Source organism: Zonotrichia albicollis, chromosome 14 (genome assembly GCF_047830755.1).
Source record: "Zonotrichia albicollis isolate bZonAlb1 chromosome 14, bZonAlb1.hap1, whole genome shotgun sequence".
Lineage (NCBI taxonomy): Eukaryota > Metazoa > Chordata > Aves > Passeriformes > Passerellidae > Zonotrichia > Zonotrichia albicollis.
The window spans coordinates 20,375,374-20,391,189 of NC_133832.1; the positions used below are offsets into that span (position 1 = coordinate 20,375,374).

The window sequence follows — 15,816 nt, forward strand, 5'->3', positions numbered from 1 at the left end:
CCTGTTCCGTGACCACACTTCACTACACAAGTAGTAATACAGTAACTACTGTGAGAATGCTTTCCTCTGACACGTGAAATTAATTTATTTATTGGTGGAAATCAAAACAAACCACTTTGAAGTGGAAATATTATTGTGCCCTTTAGATTTTACTTTGATGAAGCCTACAATACTATTCCTGTTAACCATCTGCTTAAATCTTAATTAAATGCCACATGAAAAACAATCACATCATCCTCTATAATACAAGGTTCTGTAACTGTTCCAAACAAGAAATACTAAGCTTTAAAAATTATGTCTCCTCTGTCACCAGGACTTGCTGGGGTTGTAAATTACTTTTAATTTTATTTGAGGAAGCACAAGTTGTAATGACTCCTCATGTGTTTGTTATAAAATATTTCTGTGTGGCAAAGAGATCTGCAAATATGAATTGCTTTTTCTTTGATAAGTGAGTGATTTCAAATTAAAATATATTTCTTAGCAGAAGTGATACTCCACAACCAGACCAGTTCCTGCAGTTTTTCCCAAATGTCATTCTTCACCCCATCCAGTGGCTAATGGAGAAAGAGCCTGGAAATTTGCATTCCAAGGGACAATGACTATTCCCAGTCCTCTCACTTCACCTGCTCAAGCAGCTTCCTCCCACAAGGACTCAGATCTTTAGGGACTTCCCCAGCAGAGGTGCACAGAAAACATTTTGGATAACTGAAAATAGGCTTCCAATCCCTGTGGCTGCAAGTAATTTGATTCTCAGCCTCTTCTTCAGAAACTGCAGCATGGAAATTTGAAGGAAACATTAAAAACAGGACTTACTGATTTAAATGGTTTTGACTCCAGGTTTTATCTGCATTCCTAAAAGTGCCCCCAGGCAGAAAGGTTATTCCTTTATTCCACAGGAGAAAAAGCAACATATCATTGCTCTTCCTTCCATTTGTTTCCTGGAAATAATTTATGCAATGAGTCACCACCTGTGAGCTTAATATAATCACACAATTTGCCACGTGGCCTTTTCCAAACAAAACTCAACTTAGTGCAACAACAAATCTGAAATACATTCTTGTCTCTGTATAAAAGCCCCCAATTTTCTGAAGCCAAGTTAAATTATCTCTATTTGTCCTCCTCCTCTTGCAGGATTCTCACTGGAGGCTAACCTGAGAATTTTGAGTCAAACTTTGCTCTCACCCACAAAGAAACACTCCACAGCCTCGGGCTGTTTGCTGGACAAAGCAGCAGGGCTATGAAGGGAACAGGTGCTGGGCTCTTGGCTCTGGGGACACTGCTGTGACACTGCTGTGACAGCCCTGTGTGCCAGCTGGCCCCGGGAGCAGGGCAGAGAATCACCTGGGCACTGAGCTGTGCCTGCACAGCCCCTCTGTGCCCCAGGGCAGTGTCTGCTGGACAACCCTGCTCTGCTGACCAGCACTGAACTGTGCCTGCACAGCCCCTGTGTCACAGATTGTGCTGCTGGACAACCCTGCTCTGCTGGCCAGCACTGAGCTGTCCCTGCACAGCCCCTGTGTCACAGACTGCCTTGATGGACAACCCTGCTCTGCTGGCCAGCACTGAGCTGTCCCCCCACAGCCCCTCTGTGCCCCAGGGCAGTTTCCGGCTGGACAATCCTGCTCTGCTGACCAACACCCAAACCCAAGGGCTCCTCTTGCTAAACAGAAGCAGTTCTGTGGCATTTCCTGAAGGATGCTGAGATAAACCTTAAAATGCCTCCACCAAGAGCACAGCTGCAAGGAAACGTCCCTGAGAGCTGCATTGGTGCTGTTTCTGCAGCAGCGAGGGGATCAATGAGGAGACCTCTCCCTGTCAGCTGCTCTGGGGGTGCTGTGTGCAGCCCAGATACCTCACAGCAGCATCAGAGGGAGTAAAGCGTGGCCACATCCCCAGAATTCCTCTCCACATGCACAGGAAGAATTCCTCCCTCCAGAAAGAGCCGCCAGCCAGTGATTGCCTCCAAGCCAGCCTGGAAACAAAGGTCAGGCAAAGGAGGCTGCCCCAGGGCCCGAGTGAGCTCTCCAGGATCCCACAGAACTGATGTCTTTGATCCCACAGAACATTTTACGGTTTATCTCAGCTCTCCTCCTTTCCCTTCTGCTCTCTGAGTGGCACAGACAGCCTGGAGGGCAGAGTGAGCTTTTCGCTGCACATAAAGGCTGCTCTCCTTTACCTTCTGCTGCTCTGATCCCACAGAACTGCTCCCCTCCCAGCTTCAGGGTCTAGCCCTGTGATCCTTTCCCTTCTGCTCTCTGAGGTGGCACAGACGCAGCCTGGAGAGCAGAGTGAGCTTTTCTGCACTCAGCTGCACATGAAGGTGGAAGCTTGCACCCAGCATGACGATGTGCATGCTAAATTCCCCACCCCACCAAGTAGCTGTTTGATGAAAACTGGAACTGCTGACAGCAGTGGCAATATAAAGCCATCTTAGTCACTGAAATCACACAGGCAGGCTCAGATCCTCACACTGAGCAAAGCAATGATGACTTGGAGCACACAATGGAAGCAACACTTTGTCTCCTGAAATGGATTCGTTTTCTTCCTGGGATTGTCAGTACCCAGAACCTGCGCCACTGTTGCAGGCAAAGTCCAGCTCATAATAACAAAGTGGTCACCTAGTAACACAGAATAATACTGTAACCCTGCTTTAAAGTGCTTTCCTGAATGGAACAGCTACAGTTCAGCCTCCAGAAAATACAATGTTTGCTCGCTACAATGCCCTGGAATCACTGAGTCCACTTCAGCCTTTATTGATATTCCAATCCCATGCACACCAGCCTGTTGGAGCTGGGCTGGCACAAATTTTGAAGCGTCGTGGCTGAGCCAGGCTGGGGAAAAACACCCACTCCCCCAGGAGCTGCTCTGACAGGCAGGCAGCCACAGCGCTGCCTCAGCTCTCCTGCCAGCAATACTGATTTCTCAACCTCCATGCTCCATGGAATATATAAAAATAAAAGAAAAACATACTGGTGTTTACAGAAAACCCTCTCCTCAAGGCATTGCTAAAACATTCAGACCCGAAGGACACTTTTAGGTCTAGGAAAAGCAGGAGAAAAACGCATTTGTCACCATCTTTCACAAACTAGCCACCAACCTCAAAGGCACTACCTTCAGCAAGGTTCTGCTCCTGCAGCCTGCCCCGGGGCTGTGCCAGCCGGGCTGTGCCCCGCGGGCACCCCAAAGCCGGGTGTGCCCTGGCACTCGGGGCTGGGCTCTGGAACCCCCGGCTCTCCGGACTGGGCTCTCCCTGCCCCGGCTCTCGGTGCAGCCCCGCGGGTGAGCTCCAGCCGGGCTCCCCTCCGTGCCGGGCACCTTTGGGCTGTCCAGCAGCACCTGCAGCCCCGTTCCGGAGCGGCTCTCGGGCTCGGGGCTGCGCTCTTACCGCATTGCCGGGACCGCGCTGCCCGGCCCGAAGCCTCCGCCGCTCCCGGGAACGCCGGGCTGCACCCCGCGGAACCGGCGGCAGCGCCAAGGGAGCCCCAACAGCGGCTGGGACACTGCTCCCCGTGTGAAACACACCTGGAACACCTGCGGGGACACTCATCCTCCTCACCTGGAACACCTGCGGGAACACTGCTCCCCATGTGAAACACCTGCGGGGACACTCATCCTCCTCACCTGGAACACCTGGGCAAGCACAGCATCTCACCTTGCTGGTTTACCCGAGGAGTGAGCACTGGGCTGGGCTGCTCTCCCCTGTACAAGCACAGCATCTCACCTTGCTGGTTTACCCGAGGGCCATCGTAAAGCTGACCACAAGCCCGGGAATGCTCCCACGCCCACAGCAGGCTTTGTTTCACACCCACGCTCAAGTCCAGCTGCAGTCAGCATTGGTGCAGCCCCTGGGAGGAGAAGATGGGCCTGGTCGTGTCAGCAGTGCAGCATTTGGCCCCTCAATGCACACCAACACGCTCCTGAGTGGGCCGTGAACCTGTGAATGCATTAACCCTTGGCAGCACGAGCTGCCCCAGTTAAAAATAAATCAATCTGCACACACAGCCCCCGAAAATGAACTAACTGTGCCCCTGGCCTGCATCCTGGCTAAGTCTGGCATGCTTTCAGCACACAGTCTGCCTCTTTGTCTGCAGCTGCCACGGTGTGAACTGCCCCAGGTCTGTGCCTCAAGCCTTGCTTCTATCCACGAGCCCTTGGCATTAGCACAGAGACACAGGAAAGGTAATGGTGTTTGAGCTTTTTCAACCAGAAAATTTCTAGCTGTCCTAATTTGGGGCTGTGGGTAGTCAGCAGGGGGCGGGGGGGTGGGAACAAAAAAAGATAAAAAACCCAAACAACCCAGAGTACTATCCCATAAAACAACTCCTGTGTGATGCTTTCAGCTCAAATCCAGTCTGACATTAATACTCGTCTTTACTTCCCTGGAGAAAACAAACATGCTGAGACTCATTGTATAATACAAATTTGGAGGTTTGTTCATCAAGCTGGGTTGGATTTATAAAGGGCCAAGAGAACTGGCACAAGTGCTGAGCTGTAAATGTTTAAGTGCAGTGGCCGCCAGGCCGGGTGGGAAATGCCCCAGGGAGCCCCTGGCACAGGGACACCCACGCTGCCCTGTGCCCCTGTGCAGACGCTCCTTGAGGAGAGCAGGAGCAGTCAGGAACAGGCACACCAGGAAAGCCAGTTCCAGGAGCTGCATCATTTCACATCCCCTGCACAAGCGGCCTCAGAGCAGCCAGGCTGGGCTCTCTCCTGAATTACTGTCATGTCCTTGCTGCTGCAGAGCTGAGCAGGATCTCACAAGGCACTTGTTCTGCTAATGCTGACCTCCTTTGTTCATGGGAAAGTTCCAGAAGGGAAGTGTCAGCACCCCCACACACAGCCCTGGCATTCCCTGTCCCCAGCTGCCCCTCCAGCCTCTCCACAGGCAACTCCTGTCCCCTCCTGACCCTGAGGAACGTGATGGAGACACCCCAAAGCAGCCAGGCACAGCTGCTCACAGCTGGCCCATGTGGGATCTCAGCACGTTCATTTCCACGTGGATGCACCCAAATTCATCCCTTTTTGTTACAACTTTGAATTTTCCTTTCTGGGGATTTTTTATCAGTAAAAACACAATTGTTAGTATTGACAAGAAATCCAGACACAAACCACAGTGAAGGCAAAAGGTCACCAGAATATGGCTTTCCTCATTCACTTGAGAGTGGTGCAAAAGCACCAGAGGTAAAGTTTTCCACATGATTCCATTGGCACAATTAGCCAAAGTTTTAATGCTTCTCGTTAATGGAAAACAACAAACAGCTCGTATGGAAATTGTACTCTAAGAGCTACAAAATTAAGTTAAATCCAAATAACACTCTACCAAACAACTTCAAAAATCATGTTCATCCTTGTCACTGAAATAATTACTGCACCAACCAATGGGAAACTCCTTCCCCTCAGTAACCATGGAAATATTTAAAGGTTGCCAAAGCCCTGCAATTATGGATTTCCCAATAGTTCCCCTTGTGATGTGGGAACTCAGTGTATTGCACACAGAAAATCAGGGCTTCCTGCCACACTGTGAAAATGCACTTTAATTATCACAACAGAAAGTGATAGCTGGTCAAAAGACAGAAACCAGAATTACTCCAAATCAATATAAGACTGCCACCAGCTTGCAGGATGTGTGTTATCTGCCTTGTTAGAACCACACAGAGCCACACACTGCGTCTATTAAAGGTTGTGAATCCAATTTTTGGTGAGTGCAAAGCTCTCATGCCATGAATATGGATGTGGCTGTGGCAGCAGGGCTCTGTGCCGCCCATCAAACCTGGCTGGAGCGTGTTCAGTGCAGGAGAGTCCCCCAAACCCCTCTGGCCCTGCCCAGCAGCTGGAGCTCTGCCCTGGCATGCAGGGCTCTGGAGGGGCTGTGCCCTGGCAAGGGGATGGGCTGGGGGAGCAGGGCCAGGCGACAGGAGGTGACCCCTGTGACCAGCACGGAGCTCCCCTGTCCCCTGGGCTCCATCCGGGCTCCTCCTGCTCCTCACCTTCCCCTCTCTCTGGGGCTGCCCTTCCTCTCTGCCACTGACCGCCTCCAAGCACCTTCTACCCCATTAACTCTCTCCTCTTCTCTCCTCCATGGTCCCTGGTGCCATCCCCACAGCCCCTGGGCCCCACAGGTGCCACGGTCTGCTTTAGGTTCAGTCATCCACCCCCTCAGCAGCTCCTGCCACAGGGAAAGGCACACAGGATCCTGTTATCCCACCTAGGGAGAGCCTGCAGTGCAAAATCCTGTGAGAGCCCCCAGAGGAAAGCCCTGAGACCCTCTAGAGGAAAGCCCTGCCTTCCCTTTCAAGCTGCTTCGCTTGCCCAGCACACAGAGTTCACCTTACAAAGGGAACCCTCCCTCCCCTCTGCTGCACGAGCAGAGTCTGTAAATTCTCTGTAAGTTCCCAAAAGGAGGTGGTTAAAGAGGACTGGCACAGCACCTGGAGGCGCCTGCTGCCATCAAAGCAGCACAGAGAGAGGAGCTCCCCCAGCCCAGCGCCCTGGCCCCTGACCTGGCTCCTCCACGGGCACACGTGATTTCTCAGCAGTGAAATCTCCATCAGGCTCGCTGGTACCTTTAGAAAGCAATGCCAATCTATGTATTGTTTATCTTTGACACTTCAGATCGCTGGAGTTAAAAGCACTTCCCTCCATTTCCTTTTTTTTCTTGTGCTCCTATCATTATCCTTGGATCACTTTGAGTCTAATGGACTCTGCATGTGCCAAGTGGAAAAAAATCTCAAGCATGCTTGAGATAAAAGTTGCCTCTCTGTCTTTATAGGAAACCATTGTTCCACAAAGCCTCTAAGTGCTGGACTTTCTAGCTCTAGGAATATTTCTGGAGTCAGTTCTGCTGCATGTTAGTGAGTACACACAAGCAGCACCAATCCTTAGCTGACAGCCCGATCTCTTTCTCAGCTTCCCTCCTCAGACATGACAGCGTTGAGCTCCACAACAAAGGGAGAGAGCAGCTCCCACAGGGGCATCTCCTGCCTTTCCTGCACAGCCCTGTCTCTGGCAGTGAGAATCAGACTGGAGGGACCCTGCCCAGCCACAGCCCTTGGTCACTGTTCTGGCCTTTTCCCCACCTCAGAGCGACTGTCAGTGTGCCTCAGACTGACACAGAAAGCTCACAGCAAACCCTTGCTCTCCAAGAAGCTAATTCACTCTCTGGCTGATGTTCTCAAACTACAGAGGTGTAAAACAAAGTCACCTTGAGGGAATCTGCTCGTGAAATGACCTTGCTGCTCTTTTTTCTTTTTGTTGAGTTATTCAGGAGACCACCCTGGCCAGCACTCAGATTCTGCCCATAGAGAAGAGCCCCACAAAGCTCAGCAGTTCCCATCTGTTTCCCTGGCTCACTGGCTCTAGGCACATGAGACAGAAAGGGTGGGATGGTCAGCAGCTCTTCTTGTCCCTGACCTCACCATGAGGCTCCTCCTGGGGACAAACCCCTCAGTGACAGGGGAGCCAGGTGATTTGATATGGCAGCACATCCCCAGAGCTCCCTAGGGGCTAGAACGATTCCAGAACCCAAATTCCTTTCAAATCCACCTGGACACCACCCAACACAGACCACCAGAGTCTGGAAACTTGGTGGATGCTGACTTACTTCACCTGCTGCCTGGTCCAATCTCTCTGGACATCAACAGACTGACAAGATGCTTGCTAGCAGTGTTATTCCATAAAATGTCTTGGAAAGATGAAAATCCCAGTTTCCTGCTGGAGTCAGATGCTCTCAGAGCAGCTCAGCCCTCAGCCTGCAACTCTCACACAGTTGTTTGTGCTCACACTCCAGGAAATGAAAAGACTTTCGTGCTTGACAGGAAACAGTGATTAGAGAGCTGAAAGCATCGGGGCTTGTAAATGTGGAATTAAACCCTTATTGAATTTGAGATTATTTTGCAGTAGGAAATCGCATAGGTCTTTCATTTAATTGCTGATTACAGGTGACTCACCTTTCCAGACAAATCAGGGTTTAATCAAATTATGACAGCCTAAAGCAACAGCATTGCTGAGCTGAGACTGTGGAAGAGGCTGAGAGGGACAGACCCCAATGCAGCACAGGCACACACAGAGACCCCAGCATCAGTGTGCCCACCAGACAGAGACCCCAGCATCAGTGTGCCCACCTGACACACACAGAGACCCCAGCATCAGTGTGCCCACCAGACAGAGACCCCAGCATCAGTGTGCCCACCAGGTACACACAGAGACCCCAGCATCAGTGTGCCCACCTGACAGAGACCCCAGCATCAGTGTGCCCACCACGTACACACAGAGACCCCAGCATCAGTGTGCCCACCTGACAGAGACCTCACCTGAGAGGCAGCAGGGCTGGTCCTGCTCTCCTTCAGCCTGCTGAGCAGGCTGTGGGGCTGCAGGAGCCCTTGGCTGCACCTGGGGCAGCTCTCCTGAGGGAACAGCAGCAGCCCTGAGCTAAAGGGAGGATGAGGGAACATCAGCAGCCATGAACAGCAAAGGGATGGTGAGGGAACATGAGCAGCCATGAACAGCAAAGGGAGGATGATGAGGAAACTCTTCCTTGCAGAGAGAGCTGCTAGGGCCAGTCACAGGCACACACACAGCTGATTTCTGGGCTTGATTTGGGTGGGCAGGCTTTCATACAGAGCCCTGCTTTGTGGCCATACACCACAGAGGGGCTCCGCTCCTATTTGTACAATGATTTCATGGTGCCAAGGGTAGTAACAAAAAGATGAAGGGATAAAAGTCTAATCAGGGTATACATAACAAGGATGGGGGTTTGTATGGCGGACAAGATAGAAGCTCTCTTGTTCTCAATTTTACACCAAGTTTTACTTCATGAAAATCAGGCACCAGACAACTGAAAGTAGTGCCTGAGAATTTATGAACTTAATCTTTTTCTATTTAGTACTTATTAGTCAGAGTTGTAAATTGGTGGTGATTTTATACACTTTTTTATGATGTGTAAATCCATTTCTTGACTTAAAATAACTTTAGAATGTTTTTGTGTTTTAGAATGATTGCTAAAGTCGTGGTGTTGTGGTTTACTGGCAGTTTTATATGCCTGTAGCAATATACAGTTTAAAAACCAAGCTGTAAAGAAATTTATAAAAAAGCCCTCCTAGAATGTAAGGTAATTGGAAAGCAATGTTCTCCCTACCAGGAAATAATTTTACAAATGGAACCCATATTTCTGTAAATAAACATCTGCCTTCTCATTAGCTTCACATCAACCTATACTGAAATATACATCAGAGGAGGCTGTCAAAGCAGCCACAAAGGAGAAGCAAGAGCAGAGTTTAAAAACAAAGCCTTCAAAAATCGTTATGCTTTTCAAGTCCAAGCAGTAAATAGGACAGGAGAATGACAGGAGAATTGGCAACAGAATCTCACAACTAAAAAAAAAAAATATTTTTTTTTAAAACATAAATCTTTTGTTAGGCCAACTGTCCACAAGTGGTTTGCAGGGAAAAGAGACAGACGTGAGATTCTGACACACTGCAAAATGCCATCCCCAAAAATGCAATCAAGAGTCCCAAGCCAGCTGTCAGGCAGCAAACGAGCCCAGCAGCCACGGCCAGGGAGCAGCTCGGGCTCCAAGTGTTTGCTGTTCTGCTTCTTAAGAGCAAAGGATGAATCTGGCTCCCGAAAGAGCACAGGATCAATACCAATGAGAACATAATTAGAAGATATTAAAGAAAAAAAGAAAAAGTGGTGTACTTAGAGAACAAGGTGTCCTTGTTGAGCAGGCCCTGTGTGGCACAGCTGAGTCACTGCTGGGCCTGCACGGGGACAGTGCTGAGAGCTGGGCTGGCCTGGGGAGCTCTGGGAGCCCCAGGGCACGAGAGGGGCTGCTCTGGGTCTGGGTCCGGGCGGGGGCTGCAGGACGCTCCTCTCTCTTATCTCTTCTCTCTTTTCTCTTCTTTTCTTTTCTCTTCTCTCTTCTTTTCTCTTTTCTCTGCTCTCTTCTCTCCCAGAGCTGCTGCCCCTGCCCTGTGACAGCCACACCTCTGCCAGGCCATCCCCTGCCTCTGCTGGAGTCACCCCTACCCAATTCCCCCTTTCCCTGTCCCCAGAGCTGGATGCTGCCTGGGATCTCTGGGCATGGTTGGGCACACTGGGATTCACACCAGGGGCATACCTGACCTGACATCTGATATCTGATCTGATCCCATCTGATTGTGCTCCCCATTCTGGGGGCCTGAACTGCAGCTTCACCAAGGTTCTCTCAAGCCCCGTGCCCAGAAATCCCTGAATTCACCCCTTGTGAACCAGCACGCACTTTGACCACCTCAGACTGGAAGGGGACCTGTAAGAGACAAAACCCAGAAAAGTTTAATTCAAAGCAAAGTTAACTCACGCTCAGGAACCCTGCTTGGTTTCCCAAGCAGCCTGGAAGAGAAAAACACAGGGTGAAGTTTCAGTGCAAACATGGCAAGACTTTATTGGGTGCTGGAAGTTATTTAGGAACCTGTGGCTGGCCCTGTGCCCACCATCAGCTATTACTGCACTGTATTTTTGTATATATTTGAGTTGAACTCCTCAAAAACCCCACCCAAGAGGTGCAGTTAGCCGTATTTTGCTTGTTTATGCAGTTAATAAATGACACAATTATTATAGTTATTAATTATTACAATCATTCCCAAGGACAGGCAGACACAGCACTGGTGTGGGGCATGTTCCCTCCTGCTCATGGCACAGCAGGGCAGAGCCTTCCTCACACACAGCTCAGCACATCCCCATGCTGGTGGAAAGCTGCCCTAGCACTGCTCTGACACAGCCCTGAGAGCAGATAAATCAGTACATTTTGAATAAAGAATGTATTCTAATACTGCCTTAATAAAACCAAAAGCTGCCAGGTTATGAAGGATCAAAAATAGCTGTAGAGATGGGAAACCCTGAGGAATCCAGGGGAGAGGCACCTCATGGGCTCACAACTCACTTCTGCTCTGTTTCCTGTTTATACCTTATAAAGCCAGCTTTTTCCTCAAAACAACTGTACAATAAATACCTTTTCTCCTCCCTATATTTCCCCCCCTACTTGGAAGAAAAAGCAGAAAGGCTTCGGCAATAGAAAGAGTTCCCTCCCATTTCAGCAGCCCAGGTTTTTATGAGGATGTTTCATGCCCCTTTACCCTTTGGGCAGGCCTGCAGCAGCTGCTCTGTCTGTCCCTTGCTGCACACGCTGATCCCCTCCATGAGTCCCAACACAGCTTTTAGCTTGTGAGATTAAACAGTTTTCCAATACCACACATTTTTGCCTTGTTTTAACACTGTATTTACTTTCTTTGATTGCCGCTGCTCATATTCTTTAAATGACCATTTTTCATGAGCTCTGTGCTGGCTCACAAAGGCTGAAGCTCCACTTGGGATGCACCATTTGAGAGGAAGAGCAAACTTCAGCCCCACAGAGTGCCAGGAGGGGATGAATCACTGCACACACCAAAAATCAAAACCACAGCTCACACAAGACTCACAAGTGATGCATAAAAGATGGAGTTCAAATCCAAAATTGACTAAGTAATTTGTGTTGATGCAGTGCAGTGAGACCAATCTGTTGCAGAAAGAAAGCAGCAAAGCTCCCAGAGTGCTGGGGTGGTCTGAGCCAGGAGGGAAAGGAGCTGGCCACCCAGAGACCATCATTAATGCCCATCTCCTGGACCACCCCAGGGGCTGAATTTATTACTGTCAGCACAGGACAGCTTAGGAAATAAGCAGCTGCTGGGAGACACTCAGCGAGCAGCATGACCGATCACCTGGGGAATTCAGCGAGACACGGGATCAAGGCCAGCTGTGCTGCTTAATCCTCTCTGCTGAATATTTTAAACATTTAAGCTGACTGGAGAGTAAAAGCAGAAAGCAGCAAACCAATGAGCTTTCCTTCCTTAGGCCTAAACAAGGAATGAACAATATTTTTCTCACCCAGAAGATCAAGAAGAGGATGCTCGGGAGTGCTGGTGGCAGCTGGAACCCGTCAGGTTGGCTCTGGATGGAGCTGGCCCCAGCTCTGTGCTTTGGCCTCCAGATGAAGCTGATGCTTTCCCACAGGTGGTTTTATCAGTCCAGAGTTAAACACGATTTTACAGAGCTACAACAACAGGGGAACTTGCAACCTGTGCAGGGTGAAATGTCACAGCACACCTGGAAGCATCCCTGCAGATGTGCATCTCACTGAAGCTGTTCCTGGCAAGGAGGAGATGGAAAAGGGAAAAAGTGAAACCTCTGCTGCTGCTCATGGCCACCAATACATTTCTGTGGAGGCAGAAAGTGTTTGCTTCACACTCACTCACAGTTTTACAGATTACATGTCAGAGCAGCTGAACTGGAGGGACACTGCAGCAGCATCTGGGCCAGAAAGAAGAATTCTGTGTAAAAAGGTTCAAATATTAGACAGGACTTGTGGAAGTCTAAAATCTCAGCCACTTCCCCAAAGAAAGGCCAGACCTTTCTGTAAAATAACCCCGATCACACAGAGCTGAACTAGAAAAAGTGCAACTCTTGGAAGAGCAATATAAAGATGCAGGAGCATTTTTATTAATTATTACTAATTATTATTTATTAAGCATTTTTATTATTAATTATTACTATAATTGTCATTAGCAGCCAGCTGCCCCGTAGCTGCCATGCCACACCCTGCAGAGGGCAGGAGGGCAGGGATGGATGCCCCAGGGAGGCAGAGCTGCACTGTGGGAGCTCTGAGCCCTGCCAGTGCGGCTGCAGCTGCAGGAAATGCCCTCTCATGCACTGATTAAATACCAGAGGGGTTGGGCTGGAAGGGAAAGGCTTGGAAGGATTTTGATGCATGGACATTGGGAAATATCAGTGATATTAGGAGTGCTATTTGTTGTCAGTATAAAGCACACAGCTTCTTTGCATAACTACATGAATTACTCCATTATTCATATTTTTACAGCTAGATAAATATTTTAATCCCTGTTTACTGCCAGTAGCTTTAACTAACTGCTTTCTGTAATCCTGTTATAAATCTCACTCATAATACATTATATCTGATGCAGATTCTGAGCTTTGCACTGGTACTTCCAGCAATCAGACTCCAGCTGCCTGCCTTGCTCTGAGGCCAGGCCACTGAGGGGGGATTGCAGCCTGAGCCTGCACAGGGACTTGAGGCAGAAATATTGCCAGCAACAGGCAAGGAGCAGCCTCAGAGGCACCTCTGGCTGCACAGCAACAAAGCACACAGAGCTCTCTGCAAGGGGCTTTTGTCAACCAAAAAGAGTTTCAGAGTTTGCAGGTCCCTAAAGAACTTTCTGCAGAATTTTTAAGTGGAATTTGAATTACTTCAAAAGACACTAATACACAAATATTGTATTGCACCCTCATCCCCCAGTCAGGTGTCTCTCAGGTGCTGCTGGAAGGGTCCCCATGGCACAGGCACCCCTGGATCACACTGGCACAACTAACACTGAATTAACAAACCACTGGCAATGCCTGCCAAGAGCAGAACAGCAATCATAACATAACTGCCTCTAAAGATGAAATATTTCAGTTACATAAGGAACAAGAAAACACAAGAATTTTCTGTCACACTTTGATGCTTCACTTACCACCGTGATGAATCAAAATAATTGCCTGGTCCAGCATTTAGCATGACACTAAATACAGTGCTGGATCTATTGATCCTTTACATGAGAGCTCTTTGAACCTCAAGTGAGAGCCTTCTTGCATCTCCTCACTTCTTGCATTTTAAATTGTAGGAGGAAAACACATTTAATTGTCATATTCTGCCAGGGGGGGCTGCTCCTTCATGCAATTTTTTAATTCATTTTTGCCACAGCACAGTGGTAGTGCTCAGGCTGGGTTTCTCTCATCATTTTAGTTACTGGTGGTGGTCTGGAGAATTTTTTAGCACATGAGAAAATTTTCCATGAGGCTGGATGGAAAGACTACTGAATTATTTAATGCCCCCGGCTACAGAAAGCCTTTAGAGGGTTGGTAACCTCTGGCTGCTGGCAGCCCAGCACCGCATCCTCTCCACTCAGGGTTCTCCTGTGGCAGTGGTGCTGCTGCAGGGTCTCTGAGCGCAGGTTCAGCCAGGCCCTGCCAGAGCAGCCCCAGAGGGGCCCTGCCCAGCCCAGCACCCCCAGCCCTGGCACATTCTGGGCTCCCTCCCAGGCTCACTCCAGTGAGTGCTGCTCTCCTCCTGCGCCATCGAGGCCTCCTGGCACTGCAGGGATGGATGGCTCTGAGTGGGGATTCCTGATGTGCTAGGACCTCATCAAAAACAAGAGATGAAAGTAAAATGATCCCTGAAAGCTCTGATTTTCATAGCAATCACAGAGGGGGAAAACTGCTTTATTTGAAAATCTGATTTTGAGATAACCAAAACGATTGTCAAATAAACACAGTGAGAAATCAGCAAACTTATGCAAAGAATATTTCAAAATTCACTGGCCAGAACCAGAGAAATGTGCCCCTAACAACACTGCAAGAGGAGGGGATTGATTGCATTAGCAGGGAATGATGTGCAGCTGTACTGGTTTCACTCTAAATATCTTATAAGGGACTTACAATCCAGCCAGATAATGTTCATGCTTTAATTTTTATCCAGCTCTGACTTTCAAATAGCTTTCCCTCAGAAGGAAAATGAAAAGATTTCAGAAACATGGTTTGATCCACAGAAATAATAAGACAAAACTCCTGCTGGAGTTAAAAGCCCCAGTGTATTAAAACCACAGGGAAATTTCCCTTGAAGGATTTGATATCAAACCAAGGGTGACCTCCTGTGAGCCCCAGGCTGGGGGCTGGCTTGCTCTGAGCACTTGGCTCCAGCAGGGCCAGAAGGGAACAGGAGCCCTCCCAAAGTGGGGCACAGCAATAATTGGGAATCGCCTCAGGAGCCAGCGGCGCGTCAGCTGCGGGGTCACATGCTGCTCCTGACACTGCATCTTCCCAAAAATATCATTTCTGTCCTCTCACACATCCCCTGCCAGCCCTGGGGCTGCTCTTCCTCCTCATTGCCCACCTTCCCTCACCTGGAATCAGCCCCTGAGCAGCGCTATGGGGCGGGGAGGGTCACACAGGGGCAGGGTGGCACCTGTGCCCCCTGAGCAGCACTATGGGGCGGGGAGGGTCACACAGGGGCAGGGTGGCACCTGTGCCCCATGAGCAGCACTATGGGGCGGGGAGGATCACACAGGGGCAGGACAGGGTGGCAGCTGTGCCCCCTGAGCCCTGGCACAGACAGAGGAGCCCCCCAGCCCCTGCCAGCACAGCAGCTTCAGAGCAGCAGGGGCAGCACAGCCAGCACAGACCGTGGGCCCAAGACACAAAGCCCTGGATGTCTGAGGGCCAGGCACACGGGAGAGGGCGAGAGATGATGCAGCAGGACAGGAAATCGTTACATGTGAGGGATTCTCGGCATTATCCACCCTGCCCCTCACTCCTCTCCGATGACAGCAGCAGAACATCAGTTTCTGGGCACGGCTCCACGGGATGAGAGAGCTGTGACAGCCTGTGCATCATGCAGGAAGAACAGGGGGTTCAGACACAGCGTGCTGAGCGCATCCATCCCTGCACCCCCTCCCCAGCAGGATCCTCAGCTCTGGGCGCCTTCTGGAACCTTCCAGAACACTGTGAGCAGCCCTGCCATTGCACAGGAGTGCCCTGTGAGCAGCCCTGCTGCGACACAGGTGAGTGTCTGGGAGTTGTGAGCATTACACAAGTGTGCCCTGTGCCCTGGGAGCAGCCCTACCATTGCACAGGTGTGCCCTGTGAGCAGCCCTACCATTGCACAGGTGTGCACCTGGGCACCTCCCAGCGCTGCCCTGAGCCAGGGCAGGGAGCACCACAGGGACAGAACGTTCTTGCCACAACAGCAACCAG

The 15,816-nt window shown here is 50.0% G+C and overlaps 1 long non-coding RNA gene across 2 annotated transcripts in view; it reads right to left on the bottom strand.

The window, feature by feature from the left end:
- Positions 1-15,816, bottom strand: part of LOC141730849 (uncharacterized) — a 59,586-nt gene that overhangs the window by 20,445 nt on the left and 23,325 nt on the right. The window contains exons 1-2 of one of the 2 annotated variants that reach the window (XR_012582624.1): positions 12,264-12,452; positions 11,896-12,156 (exon numbers count right to left, since the gene is read on the bottom strand). This is a non-coding gene — a long non-coding RNA (uncharacterized LOC141730849). Of the gene's footprint in view, positions 1-11,895; positions 12,157-12,263; positions 12,453-15,816 lie in introns of those variants that run through there. The other variant, XR_012582622.1, reaches the window with a different exon arrangement.